General features: G+C 43.3%; 1 protein-coding gene across 1 annotated transcript in view; it reads right to left on the reverse strand.

The window, feature by feature from the left end:
* LOC147577584 (uncharacterized) overlaps positions 1–13,365 on the reverse strand; it is a 71,820-nt gene that overhangs the window by 38,448 nt on the left and 20,007 nt on the right. The window contains exon 2 of the mRNA XM_086675844.1: positions 5,253–5,442. The gene's annotated coding sequence lies outside the window, so the exon portion shown is untranslated. The remainder of the gene's footprint in view (positions 1–5,252; positions 5,443–13,365) is intronic.

The following is a 13,365-nucleotide window of genomic DNA, read 5'->3' on the forward strand; positions in this document are numbered from 1 at the left end:
ATGCGAGCAAATGTAGATCCATGGAATCTGTCCTACAAACTGCAGACTGGACTCTGCAACCATTGGTCTAAGTGCTTCCAAAGACTCAAGATCTTCTAGGGAATAGAAGCTCTATAATTTCATTTAACTACCCAAACAATTACAAATGTGGTCTACTTTTATTATTTATTTTAATGTTTGTTTATTTTTGAGAGAGACAGAGTGTGAGCCAGGGAGAGTCAGAAAGAGAGGGAGACACAGAATCCAAAGTAGGCTCTAGGCTCTGAGCTGTCAGCACAGAGCCTGACCTGGGGCTCGAACACACAAACTGCTAGATCATGACCTGAGTCGAAGTCTGATGCTTAGCCGACTGAGCCACCCAGGTGCCCCAAATATAATCTACTTTTAGCATATAAAAGTGTTTATAGAGGTGAAAAAATAATTATGCTTATAGTAAAAAATAATATCCTTAACATTTCTTTTCATAACACTGGCAGAAAGACTTTTCAAACTGAGTTTAGCTGTGATTCTTTTTTTTTTTTTTTGAGATAGCTGTGATTCTTAACAGCCAGTCAGTCTTTATGGGATGTATATCTCAAATGAGACATAAAATACACATATGATATGATACATATGTTCATTGGGAAGAGGCAGCTTCACTTCTGTTAGCTTTCCTGAATCCTGAGTCTAATGAAAATTTCAAATGTAGTTCTGTGCACAACAAAAGAGAATGGAAAACAAATTTTTAATGTCTATTTTTTAAAGAGAGTGTGCATACATGTGCGTGAGCCGGGGAGGGGCAGAGAGAGAGGGGGACAGAGGATCTGAAGTGGCTGCTGTGCTGACAACAGAGAGCCTGATGCAGGGCTCAAGCTCTCAAACTGTGAGATCATGACCTGAGTCTAAGCTGAAGTCAGACGCTTAACTGACTGAGCCATCCAGGCACCCTGAGAATGGAAATTTCTGATAAAATCTCCTGTTATGTTTCTTCTCAAACATCTTTGAATTAAGCTAAATTTTATTTTATTTTTTAATCAGTTCTGAAGTTATCATCAGAAATGTAATTTAAGTCTGGTAAGGTTTATATAATATGAACATGAAACTGGTAGCCAGCCTCTAAGATGTTCACTATTGACCCCTGCCTCCTGGTGTCCACACCCTTGCACAGGTGTCCACCCTCCTAGCTTGAACCTGGGTTGGCCTGTGGGACCAGTAGGATGCTGTGAAAAGTGGTGGTGTGTGGCTTCCAAGGCTGGGTCATAACAGACATGGTGGCTCTCCCGGATCACTCACGCTGAGGGGAGTGGTTGACATCCTATGAGGATGCTCAAGCAGCCCCATGGAAAGGCTCATGCAGGGAGTAACTGAAGCCTCCCACCAACCTGCAGGCAAGTGAGGGAGCCATGACCCGGGCACATCCTTCAGCCCCAGTTGAGCCTTCAGATAATAGCAGCCCAGCCAATGTCTAACTACAACCTCAGGAGTAGCCTTAAGCTAGAACTACTGAACCATACCACTTCTGAAATCTACAGCCATAGAAATGATCAGAGATAATAAATGATTATTGCTGTGTAAAGACACTATATGTGGGGTGATTTGTTCACAACAATGAACAATACAGGAACATGATTTTATTTCAAACATCAGTTATGTGGCGGCAAAATGACAAAACTAATCATGCATGATATCCATTCCTGTGGTTTATAATTGATATGATTCTTTCACTTTTATTCTTTAGTCATATTAGTGCCTAGATACATCTGCAGACATTAAAAACTGAGTATCATTATAAAAATATTTTTTTCAGTCCACGATTTCAATTTGGCAATTGTTTTTTAAGATTTTAATTTTTTTATTTTTTATTTTTATTTTTATTTTTTTTAACATTTATTTATTTTTGAGACAGAGAGAGACAGAGCACGAATGGGGGAGGGTCAGAGAGAGAGGGAGACACAGAATCCGAAGCAGGCTCCAGGCTCGGAGCTGTCAGCACAGAGACCGACGAGGGGCTCAAACCCACAGACCACGAGATCATGACCTGAGCCGAAGTCGGCCGCTCAACCGACTAAGCCACCCAGGTTCCCTAAATTTTTTTATTTTTAAAAAGAGAGCAAGTGGGGAAGGGGCAGAGAGCGAGAGAGAATCTCAAGCGGGCTCTGTGCTGAGCTCGAATTCATGACCATGAGATTACAACCTGAGCTGAAATCAAGAGTCGGATGCCCAACTGACTGCACCACCCAGGCTCCCCTAAAGACTTTATTATTTTTTTATTATTAAAAAAAATTTTTTTTTAATGTTTATTTATTTTTGAGAGAAGCAGAGACAGAATGCGAGTGGGTTAGGAACAGAGAGAGAGGGAGACACAGAATCACAGGCTCCAGGCTCTGAGCTGTCAGCAGAGAGCCCGACGTGGGGCTCGAACTCACGAGCTGTGAGATCATGACCTGAGCCAAAGTCGGATGCTCAACCGACTGAGCCACCCACGCGCCCCAAGACTTTATTTTTTAAAGTAGTCTCTACACCTAACATGGGGCTATTAAAATAAATAAAAGTAGACCACATTTGCAATTGTTTGGGTAGTTAAATTCATGTGCCAGCCCCTGAATTTGGCAATTGTAAACATTTATAGTCCTGAGGTATTCAATCTATGATCAAATGTGAAGGTATTTTTTGAATCTAAAGGAGTAAAAATTGATTTCGTACCTGTTACGGGCAAGGTACTGTCATAAAACAAAGGTGAGTGAGATGTGGCCGCTCTCTTCAAGGAATAGATTCTAGTAGGAAAATTAAGACACATGTAGTACACAGACCCACATTTTGATGGCTAAATGCCATTCCCAATGAAGAGGAACCCAGGATTCTTTGAGAAAGACCAAACAGGGAATGTAGGAGAGGAGGGACATTTCTACCACAGAAAGCAAGATCAAAGAGCAGTGGTGTCCTGTCATGAAAACTCAGAACCAACTTGAAGGAATTGCCATGGGTCTAAGGGAGCATCAAAACCAATAATGCACTGATGGTGAATGGATAAACAAAGTGTGGTATATACGTATACACAGGAATATTATTCAGTCTTTTTTTTTTTAAATTTTTTTAATGTTTATTTATTTTTGAGACAGAGAGAGACAGAGCATGAATGGGGGAGAGTCAGAGAGAGGGAGACACAGAATCTGAAACAGGCTCCAGACTCTGAGCTGTCAGCACAGAGCCCGACGCAGGGCTCGAACTCACGGACGGCGAGATCATGACCTGAGCCAAAGTCGGCTGCTCAACCGACTGAGCCACCCAGGCGCCCCTATTATTCAGTCTTTAAGAGGAAGGAAGTTCTGACACTTGCTACAACATGGATGGACCTTACGCTAAGTGAAATCAGCCAGTCATAAAAAGACAAATACCGTATGATTCCACTTACAGGAGATGCCCAGAGAAGCCAGATTCACAGAGGCAGAAAGTAGAAGGGTGGGTACCCCAGAGACTGGGGGAGGGGAATGGGGAGTTCTTGTGTAATGGGTATACAGTTTTGGTTTAGAATGATGAGAAAGTTCTGGAGACGGATGGCGGTGACGGTTACATAACAATGTGAATGGATTTAATGCCACTGAAGTGTACACTTCAAAATGGTAAATTTATGTTATGTATATTTTACTGCAATTAAAAGGAAGAGAATTCTTAGAAATGATTATAGCCAGGAAAGATGTTCTCTTAATCTAATACATACACTGTAAGGGCAAAAAAATAAATTAAATAAATAAATAAATAAATAAATAAATAAATAAATAAGAATAATGACTACAACTGATTGAAGCAGTGGGTTATATAAAAAACCCAGAGCAGAAGGTAAATATGAGTGAACAGAAGTCAGGTAAACTTACGCTCACTTCCAGAGGCAAAGATAAGGGAATGAAATTCCACTATGTGTTTTCTCCAACACCACAGGCAGTTAGCTCACTCCTAACACCATCTACCTGCAGACTGTGTCACGTCCCACAGGTTAAGGACTCAGTCCCACTATACTCTCCCCCACCCCCGCCCCTTCAGATGCTGATTACAAGTCCAAGTTGTTACCTGTGCTTCTGGTGGCCTGCCATAAATTGGAGCATCCCACGATCCCCCCTTGGGTTGAATTAACTTGCTACAGAGGCTCACAGAACTAGCTCAGAGGAACATTTTACTCGCCAATTATTGGTTTCTTATAAGAGGGTACAACTCAGGAACCATCAGATGGAAGAGATGTGTCTGGCAAGGTACGTGGGAAAGGGTGTGGAGCTTCCATGACCTGAGAACTCCGCTCTCCTAGCACCTCCCCTTATTCACCAACCTGGAAGTTCTCTGAACCCTGTCCTTTTGGCTTTTTACGGAGGTTTCGTTACATAGGCAGGATTGATGAAATCACTGGCCAATGGCAACCGATTCAACCTGTATTCTCTCTCCCTTCCTCAAAGGTCAGGGGTCAGGGCTGACATTTTCAACCTCTATTCAACCTCTATTTTCCTGGTAACTGGCCCTGATCCTTAGACGCTTTCCAAAAGTTACCTGGTTGATATAAACCCATGTGCGGCTGAGAGGGGTTTGTTATGAGTATCAAAACACTTTATCGCTATCGTCACTTCGGAAATTCCAAGGGTTTTTGGAGCTCTGGGCTATAGATGGGGACAAAGACCAAATATGTATTTATTGGACATCACAGTATCACAGACATCTTCGAGGAGAAGTGATAGGGCATCCAGGCAGAGCAAGCAGCCAAGGGAAGGGTTTGAGGTGGGACGGCGATGGTGTAGCAGAAGAGCAGCACGAGGCCCACTTGGCTAGAAGCCGGAGAGCGTGGTTCTTGAGTAAGAGATGGGGCAAAGAGCTGGCCGGCGGGAAGGCAGGACATGGGACATGGGAGGGCCCTGTGATATGTGTGGACTTACTGCTGAAGGAAGCCAGTGGGGCTGCTGGGCAGAAAGAACATGTTATAAACTTGAAAAAATAAAAATCAAGTGTCAATGAAAATGGGAGGAATCACACACTCTCACACAGCTGCAGTTGTATGACCGAGTTCATTCAGTCTGGAGGGAAGTGTCTCAGAACACAGAGACATTAAGTGTGTGCCTGCCCAGTGGGCAGCAAGTCCATGTTTACTCAGGGACACAAAGAAACACGCATGAGAAGGTACATCTGGTAGCAAAGCGCATAGTCAGGGTTCTTTGGAGAAACAGAACCAACAAGATGCACATATGCCTGTGTGCGTGCGTATGTGTATACCTGTATAAAATACAGAATCAGCTCACCTGATTATGGAGGTTGAGAAGTCCCAAGATCTGCAGCTGGCAAGGTGGAGAACCAGGAGAACTCATCGAAGTTCCAGTCAGAGGATAGGAAGAGACGGATGTTCTGATTCAAAGGGTCAGGCAGGAGACGTTCCCTCTTATTCAATCTTTTTATTCTATTCACGTCTTCAGTTGATTGCATGAGTCCCACCTATACCGGGAGGACAATCTGCTTTACTCAGTTTACACATTCAAATGTTATTCTCACAAGAAAAGAACAGCCTTACAGATGGTCAGAATGAAGTTTGACAACATGTCTGTACCCCGCACCGGCATGGCCTACTCAAGCTGACACATAAAGTTAACTATCATAAGAAGTATTGGTAGCAACATAGGTGCTCAGCCCAAGGGGATTTATAATTAAAGTGTAGTAAATGGAAAGCATAAAATGTACTGCTGACCAGCTGCAAGCAATGAAATTGTCTCATATCACCATATGGATAAAACAGAAAAAAACGATCAGTATCAGGTAACAAGGTAAAAAACAAAACAAAAGAAACAAACTTATTTTTATTGAGACTCTAGAATGAGACCTAAAAAATCTCCCCCCATCAAAAAACCCCCAAATCATAAACTCACTGTGATATTCAACAAAAAGAGAAAGTTCCTTCCCCTAAAACAATGCATTTGCCACCACTAATGGTAGCCAGTGCTATAACTCCTTATTTGGAAAATGGATCATTAAAGAGAAATATGTGAACATTTATTTTACCTTTCCTACAGAAACTGTATTTCAGGATGACCAAATGGGCCTGAGGGATGAGAAAAGTCTCTGCTTTTTACAGAAGGAAACCGGTTAATTAAAAAAAATTTTTTTAATGTTTATTTTTGACAGAGAGAGAGAGAGAGAGAGAGAGAGAGAGACCGAGCACGAGTGGGGGAGGGGCAGAGAGAGAGGGAGACAGAATGGGAAGCAGGCTCCAGGCTCTGAGCTGTCAGCACAGAGTCCGATGCGGGGCTCAAACTCACAGACCGCGAGATCATGACCTGAGCCAAAGTTGGATGCTCAACTGACTGAGCCACCCAGGCGCCCTGGAAACCGGTTAATAAATGTACAAAAGTCATGATATAAAATCCCCATTGTGCAAACTCTAATGAAAAAACTGACTCAAGCAATATCCATCAGCAGATGACACACCCTTTAGGTGAAAGACTGACGGCAAACAGGGTACCAAGTGTCATGCCAGAGATTACTTGCTGGTTGACAGGGGGAAATGCAATTTTTTTTTAATGTTATTTATTTTTGAGTGCGAGTGAGAGAGAGTGGGTGAAGGGCAGAGCAAGAGGGGGTAGGACAGAGGATCTGAAGCAGGCTCTGTGCTGAGAGCAGAGCCCGATGCAGGGCTTGAACTCACGAACTAAGAGGCACCCAGGCGCTCCGAGAAACACAATTCTACACAAGCGATCATGCTGCCAGAACTCACCAGATCCTAGCATCATTAGTAATAGGGCAGCCAGATATTCTAAGCAACCTGGTGAAGCCCACAACATCACTTTTAAATATTCTTACTAAAAATATTTAATATTTTTGTTAGGTCTAAGCAGGATTCTAGATTTAAATGCCACGTGACAGGAAGTATAGAGGACAAGTTAAATGACCACATGAGGAAGAAACCAGCCAGATTCAGAATGGCAGAGTAACTGATTTGGTTTTCTCAATAAGACAAGGATATGAAACAAAGAAAAAACTGGGAGTTGTTCTATGCTAATTCTAACAAACCAACTGTACTAAAGTTTTTTGTTTTTTTTTTAATTTTCTTTTTTTGAGCGTTTATTTATTTTTGGGACAGAGAGAGACAGAGCATGAACGGGGGAGGGGCAGAGAGAGAGGGAGACACAGAATCGGAAACAGGCTCCAGGCTCGGAGCCATCAGCCCAGAGCCCGACGCGGGGCTCGAACTCACGGACCGTGAGATCGTGACCTGGCTGAAGTTGGACGCTTAACCGACTGCGCCACCCAGGCGCCCCTGTACTAAAGTTTTTTTAAGGACAACTGGAGAAATTTGAATGTGGGCTAAGTGGAAGAAGATGCTAAGGAATTAATTTTCTTATGGCGACGAAGGAATTATTCTGGAAGACACTGTCCCTTAAGGTTGAGCTGCTGTGATGTTTGTAACTGACTTTAACATGCTTCAGGAGGGGCGCCTGGGTGGCTCAGTTGGTTAAGCATCCGGCTCTTGATTTCAGCTCAGGTCAGGATCTCATGGTTTGTGGGATTGAGCCCTGCGTCCAGCTCTGTGCTCACAGCACAAAGCCTGCTTGGGATTCTCTCTCTCTCTCTCTCTCTCTCTCTCTCTCTCTCTGCCTCTCCCCTGCTCACCCTTTGTCTCTCTCTCAAAATAAATAACCAAACGTTTTTTAAAAATGAATAAAATGCTTCAATAAATTATATAAGACAAAGCATGAAGCAAAAAGTGGCAAAATGGTAATTGTTCAATGTAGGTGATGGGGTCACTAAATCATTCTCTGTACTTTTCTGAATATTTAGAATTTTTCATATGTGAAAATTCGAAAGAGCCAGTGGGGCTCTTGGGAAGAAGAAATTCAGGAGCTTTAGGAATCATTTCACATATAAATGTTACATCCAAACAGAAAATGGTGGGTCTAATTCTTGCTGACATATTTATCTTTCCATTAAACCTGTCTCAGAAAGATTATTTCCTCGACACAGTAAGACAACACAAGTTCCGGTTGTTAAGAGAAATTCTAGGTCATAACGTGGTGAAACTGGCCAGACACCCAGCGCTCTCTAGTAGATTGGGAACTCCAGCTCAGGGCCCAGGAATCTTGGGCTCTCCAGAAGCCTGGGGCTTCTCACCTGGGCCTGCCTATTCTTACTGCAAAGTGGGGATCTGTATCTGTTCAACCGCACAAACCTAACTTCCAACCATGTGTAGTGCTCCAGCATAGGGTTAGCAGCTGCCAGGATGAAGGATGTCCCTAAGGGGCTTCCCATCCTGTAGGAAAGACAGTAGAGAGACAGGTAAAGTCCAAAAACCTGTGGGTGCTGATCAGGGTTATGAAGGCAAATAAATGAAGCACTGAACGAACAGAAAGGGAAGGACTGATTTGGGCTGGGGTACAGGGATCATCTCAAGAAAGACCAAGTCTGGAAGGGCAGCAGGTTTTCTTTTTGAAGCAGAAGAGAAGACACACAGCAGGCCATGTCATGAGCAACAGAACAAAGGGGTGTCTGGGTGAGGCCAGATTAGTGGGAGCAGCAGATGAAAAAACCCGAGACCAGATCGTGGCAAACCTCCAAGCAGTTTCTTTGATTCTGGTGCCCAAAGCAGCAAATGCTCGAGGGCCACAGAGGAAAACCAGGAAAGCTGTGTTTTCAAAAGGTGATTCTGGAGAGGTAAGGAGGACCAGCTAGAGAGGAGAGAGGACAGAGGCAGGGGTCATTAACCTTTTTTGTGCCATGGGCTCCTGCTCAGGATAATGTCCCTAGGTGCTGCTGTGGTCTGAGTGTTTGGTCCCTCACAAATTCACATGTTGAATTCCTAACGCCCAGTGTGGTGATAATTAAGACGTGAGGTCTCTGGGGCGGTGCTCAGTCAGGAAAGTGGAACCCCACGAGTGGGATTAGTGCTCTTCTAAAACAGACCCCACAGAGCTCCCTGCCCCTTCCACATATGGAGACGCAGCCGGAAGCAGCAGTCTGCAACTCACTAGAACACTACCAGGCCGGCCCCCTGATCTGTCTGGCAGCCTCCAGGACTGTGAGAAATTAATGTCTGTTGTTTATAAATACCCAGCCTCTAGTACTTTGTTATGACAGCCTGAATGCATTAATGCATTAAGACAAGTGCAGAAAGTCAAGTGCACAGGCTGACAAAGGAAACACTGTTGAAATTCTAGCATCAAAATGTATTTAAAATTTGATATGTAATATATGTGCTTCTTTATTAATACACAGAATGACAAGATCTAGTGATGAGTCTAATAACTTAGGATTTCAAAGGAATGATGAGTGTAAATAATAGTCCGTATCAGTTGTAATGTGATACAAAAACATCTGGAAATTCCATGGGTGACATAGACACTGGTACTGCTATGGTTTGCTGTCTCTTCATAATTTACAAGACTAATGAATTTTTCTTCGAGGTTGGTGGAAATATCAACCTAACTGCTTTCCCAGCCAAGTGTAAGGCCTCCTGAGTTCTATCCAAGGACCCCTTGGGACACCAGTTAAAGACTCCTGGGACACCAGTTAAAGGTTCCTGAGCTTGAGGGTGCCCTGTTTCCCCTGAAAATAGATACAGCACTGATGGGTAAATTTTTAGGATCTTGTCAAGTTCAGGGAGAATCCATTTTCTTTACAAGGTCTGAGTTCACTGATTCTTTTGGGTGAGATGGACTGGAGCACGATATTAACTAAGGCTCTAAGTGGCTCCCCACAAGTGAGGTATTAACTATAGAGAGGAAAAAACACCTTTATAGTGGAGAACTATCCCAGATATCATAATGTTGACCACAGAGCAAGTGTCCAACATTCAAATAATAATAATAGGACACACTGAGATCACAATACTCCAGACCCAAAATGTGTAACCAGAATAATCTCAAGGAAGCAATCAGATAAGCCCCAATTAAGGGGCCCTCTATAAAACTAGGCACTTGTCCTCTAAAAAATGTACATGTCATGACAAAGTAAGGCAGAGGAATGCTTCCAGATTATGGGAGATTCAAGAGATTTGACAATTAAATGTCTTGATTAATCCAGGACTGGAGCCAAGCTTGAAAACAAAGGTTTATAAAAGATATTATTGGGACAACTGGCAAAATATGAACATGGAAAAAAAAAATATATATATATATTTATTTATCTAAAAATTTTTTTAAAGTTTATTTATTTCTTTTGAGAGAGAGAGTGTGTGAACATGGGAGGGGCAGAGAGACAGTGAGAGAGATAGAATCTGAAGCAGGCTCCATGCTGTCAGCATGGAGGCCGATTCAGGGCTCGAACCCACAAACTGTGAAATCATGACCTGAGCCGCAACGAGTCAGATGCTTAACCGACTGAGCCACCTAGATGTCCCTACAATATTATTGTTTAATATATTTTCCATGTTCAGATGGAAAATGTTTGGGTGGCTCAGTCAGTTAAGCATCCAACTCTTGATTTCAACTCAGGTTATGATCCCAGGGTCATGGGATTGAGCTCACAACAGGCTCCATGCTGTCTTGTGATTCTCTCTCTCTCTCTCTCCCTCTGCCCCCTCCCCACCTTGAGTTCTCTCTCTCTTTCTCTCTAAAATAAAGCAAACAAAACCAAACAAAAAAAACAGTATTGTATTAATACTAATTTCTTGAATTAGATGATTTTTCTGAGATTATATAAGAGAATGTTTTTGTTGTTAGTATATTCTGAATTATTTAGGTGTAAAGGGTATATATTAGTAGTCTTAGTGATTCGGCAAAAATGTCTCTTTTATTAGACAGACACATAAATATACATATATATACATGTATATCCAGACACATATACATACATATAGGGAGAGAGTGTTCATGAACAATTGTGACATAAAAATAAAAATGTTGGGGCACCTGGGTGGCTCAGTCGGTTGAGCGTCTGACTTCAGCTCAGGTCATGATCTCACGGTCCGTGAGTTCGAGCCCCGTGTCAGGCTCTGCGCTGACAGCTCAGAGCCTGAAGCCTGCTTCAGATTCTCTCTCTCTCTCTCTCTCTCTCTCTCTCTCTCTCTCTCTCTCTCTGCCCCTCCCCTGCTCATACTCTATCAATCGCTCTCTCAAAAATAAATAAACATTAAAAAAAACCTTAAAATAAATAAAAATGTTAACAATCGGTTGAATCTAGATAAAAGGTATAAAGAATATCGATCTATCTACCCACCTACCAACCTATTTCTTGTAAAAAAAAAAAAATGAAGTCTCCCTGAACTTGGCAAGATCCTATTTACCTGTCAGTGCTGTATAGATAGAGCTTATCTATAGTGATATCGAGAGAGAGAGAGAGAGAGAGAGAGAGAGAGAGAGAGAGAGAGAAGGAGGGAGGGACAGAGAGGGGGAGAGGGACAGAGAGAGAAGTGTAATTCAGGATAATACCCGAAGTGCTATTTCTAGGTCAAAGGTAAATACTGTGTACTTTTGTTAGATACCGCTCAATTCCCTTCATCAGGGGATGTACCATTTTGTATTCCCACCACCATGTGTGAAAGCCTACTTCCTCACAGCCTCGCCACAGAGTGGTTTGTCAAGATTTTGAGGTTTTGTCCTGATGACAGGTGCACTGTAGCTTAAATTCGTGTCTTGTGACATGCACAGGGCTTTCATTCTTCTACCAGGTAAGTGGCTCCTAAGACCTTATTTCAGAGAAATGGCTTCCACTTAGGCTCCAGGTAGGTACTTGCTCTTCAACCCCAACCCCCCTTTCTTCCCTGTCTAGACAGATAAGCTCAGTCAGATTGTAGGAGTGGGATCCTCACTGTCATCATCATCATTATCAAATCTGCCTAGACAAGAGAGGGCACTCAATACATTTGTGCCAGTGGTACATTGGCACGGAACTGGACAGCTTCCCCTCCATCTCTTACATCTTCCATCTCAATATCCACAGCAGCCTCCTCTGGGGGGCACACAGACAACACCCTCCGCATTGAGTGGTGACAAAAAGGAGGTTCAAGGAGATGAAGTGGCTTGTCCAGCCTGTAAGTGGAGAATTTAGGACTAGGGATCACACGTTTGGGTCCCTACTGAGTGCCTGTAAAGTTAGGGTACAGTCCCCAAGACTACCCTCACTTCTGACACCACTGGCAAGTCCAAGGATTCCCACAACCACCCTAAGTTCAAGAATTCACTAGAAGGACTCTCAGAACTTGCTGAAACCTAGTATACTCGCTGCTATGATTTATTAAGCAAAAGGATACAGATTAAAATCAGCCAAGGGAAGAGACACAGAGGGTCCAGGAGAGTTCCACACACAAAGCCTCCAGCTGTCCTCTCCCAGTGAAGTCATGGACAGTGTCAACTCTTGGAAACGATGTGTGGCAATATGCATGGACTACTGCCAACCAGGAAAGTTTACTCAAGCCATGGTGTAGAGTTAATTTTAATTGGGCTCTGATCGTGAGGACATGGTCAGTTGCCCACATGGCTGACCTCAGTCTCCAGTGTATCCAAGGATTGAGCTGATACTGCATGACCAACACCCCCACACAAATCACATTGTTAGACCATCTGGCACGGCCCAAGGATCCAACTAAACAAAATCACTCTTATCAGGGAGGACATTCTCAGGGTTTAGAGACCACCTCCTGGCTGAGGGCAAAGACGAGATCTCTCGTTGGGCAAGGTTAATTCTTTACTGCACAGTGCCCTTTCCTTGTAATCCATTATAAGTGGGGGTACCTGCTCACCGTCGCAGAGGGCTCGGCCTCTGCACCCATGCATCTGTGATGGAGTAATCCCCCTGGCTGAGCACCAGGACTGGGGAATGGAATCCAAGCATAACAGAAGGGAGGATGGCACAGGGGAACTCAGGAGTGAACTAAATGATGGCCTTTGTCAAGAAAAAGTACAATCGATACTGGTGACTGAGAATTTGCATCTGATACTTTTCTCTGCTCACCAAGGGTGGAAGAAAAGTGCTAGTTTGAGCACCCTGTCTATTGGGTCAGGCCCGGCTGGCCTCAGTATCATTCTCTGAGTGCATCCGGGACCCCTAGGTGGTGCCCATTTTCAGTTTAGGAAGCAAATTAAAAAAAAAACAAACAAAAAACAAAGAAACAAAAACAAGGAATCCAAAAGATTAACAAACCTCAGCCTTCTATCAAATCACATTTCCTGCTGAGGTACTGTTACGGTGAAAACTGGCTTGCAATTTGTGCAAAAGGTATTGAGTACGCCTCTTTATTCGCTTTTTAAATCTTAGCCGTGGGAATGTTGTGGACATTTGGAAAAATATTCCACCCCCAAATAGGATGAAGTTCAACAGAGATGAGGCCAGGGGCCACAACAGAGAGGAGAAGGAGAGGATGGGGCGACAGGGAGTTGGGAGTGAGCAGAGAAGTCTCGTTCACTTTCCCTCAGAGCTTCCTCTACTGTGTGA

The sequence above is a fragment of the Puma concolor genome, chromosome C2 (assembly GCF_028749965.1).
Source record: "Puma concolor isolate L17-30 chromosome C2, mPumCon1.1.hap2, whole genome shotgun sequence".
Taxonomy (NCBI): Eukaryota; Metazoa; Chordata; class Mammalia; order Carnivora; family Felidae; genus Puma; species Puma concolor.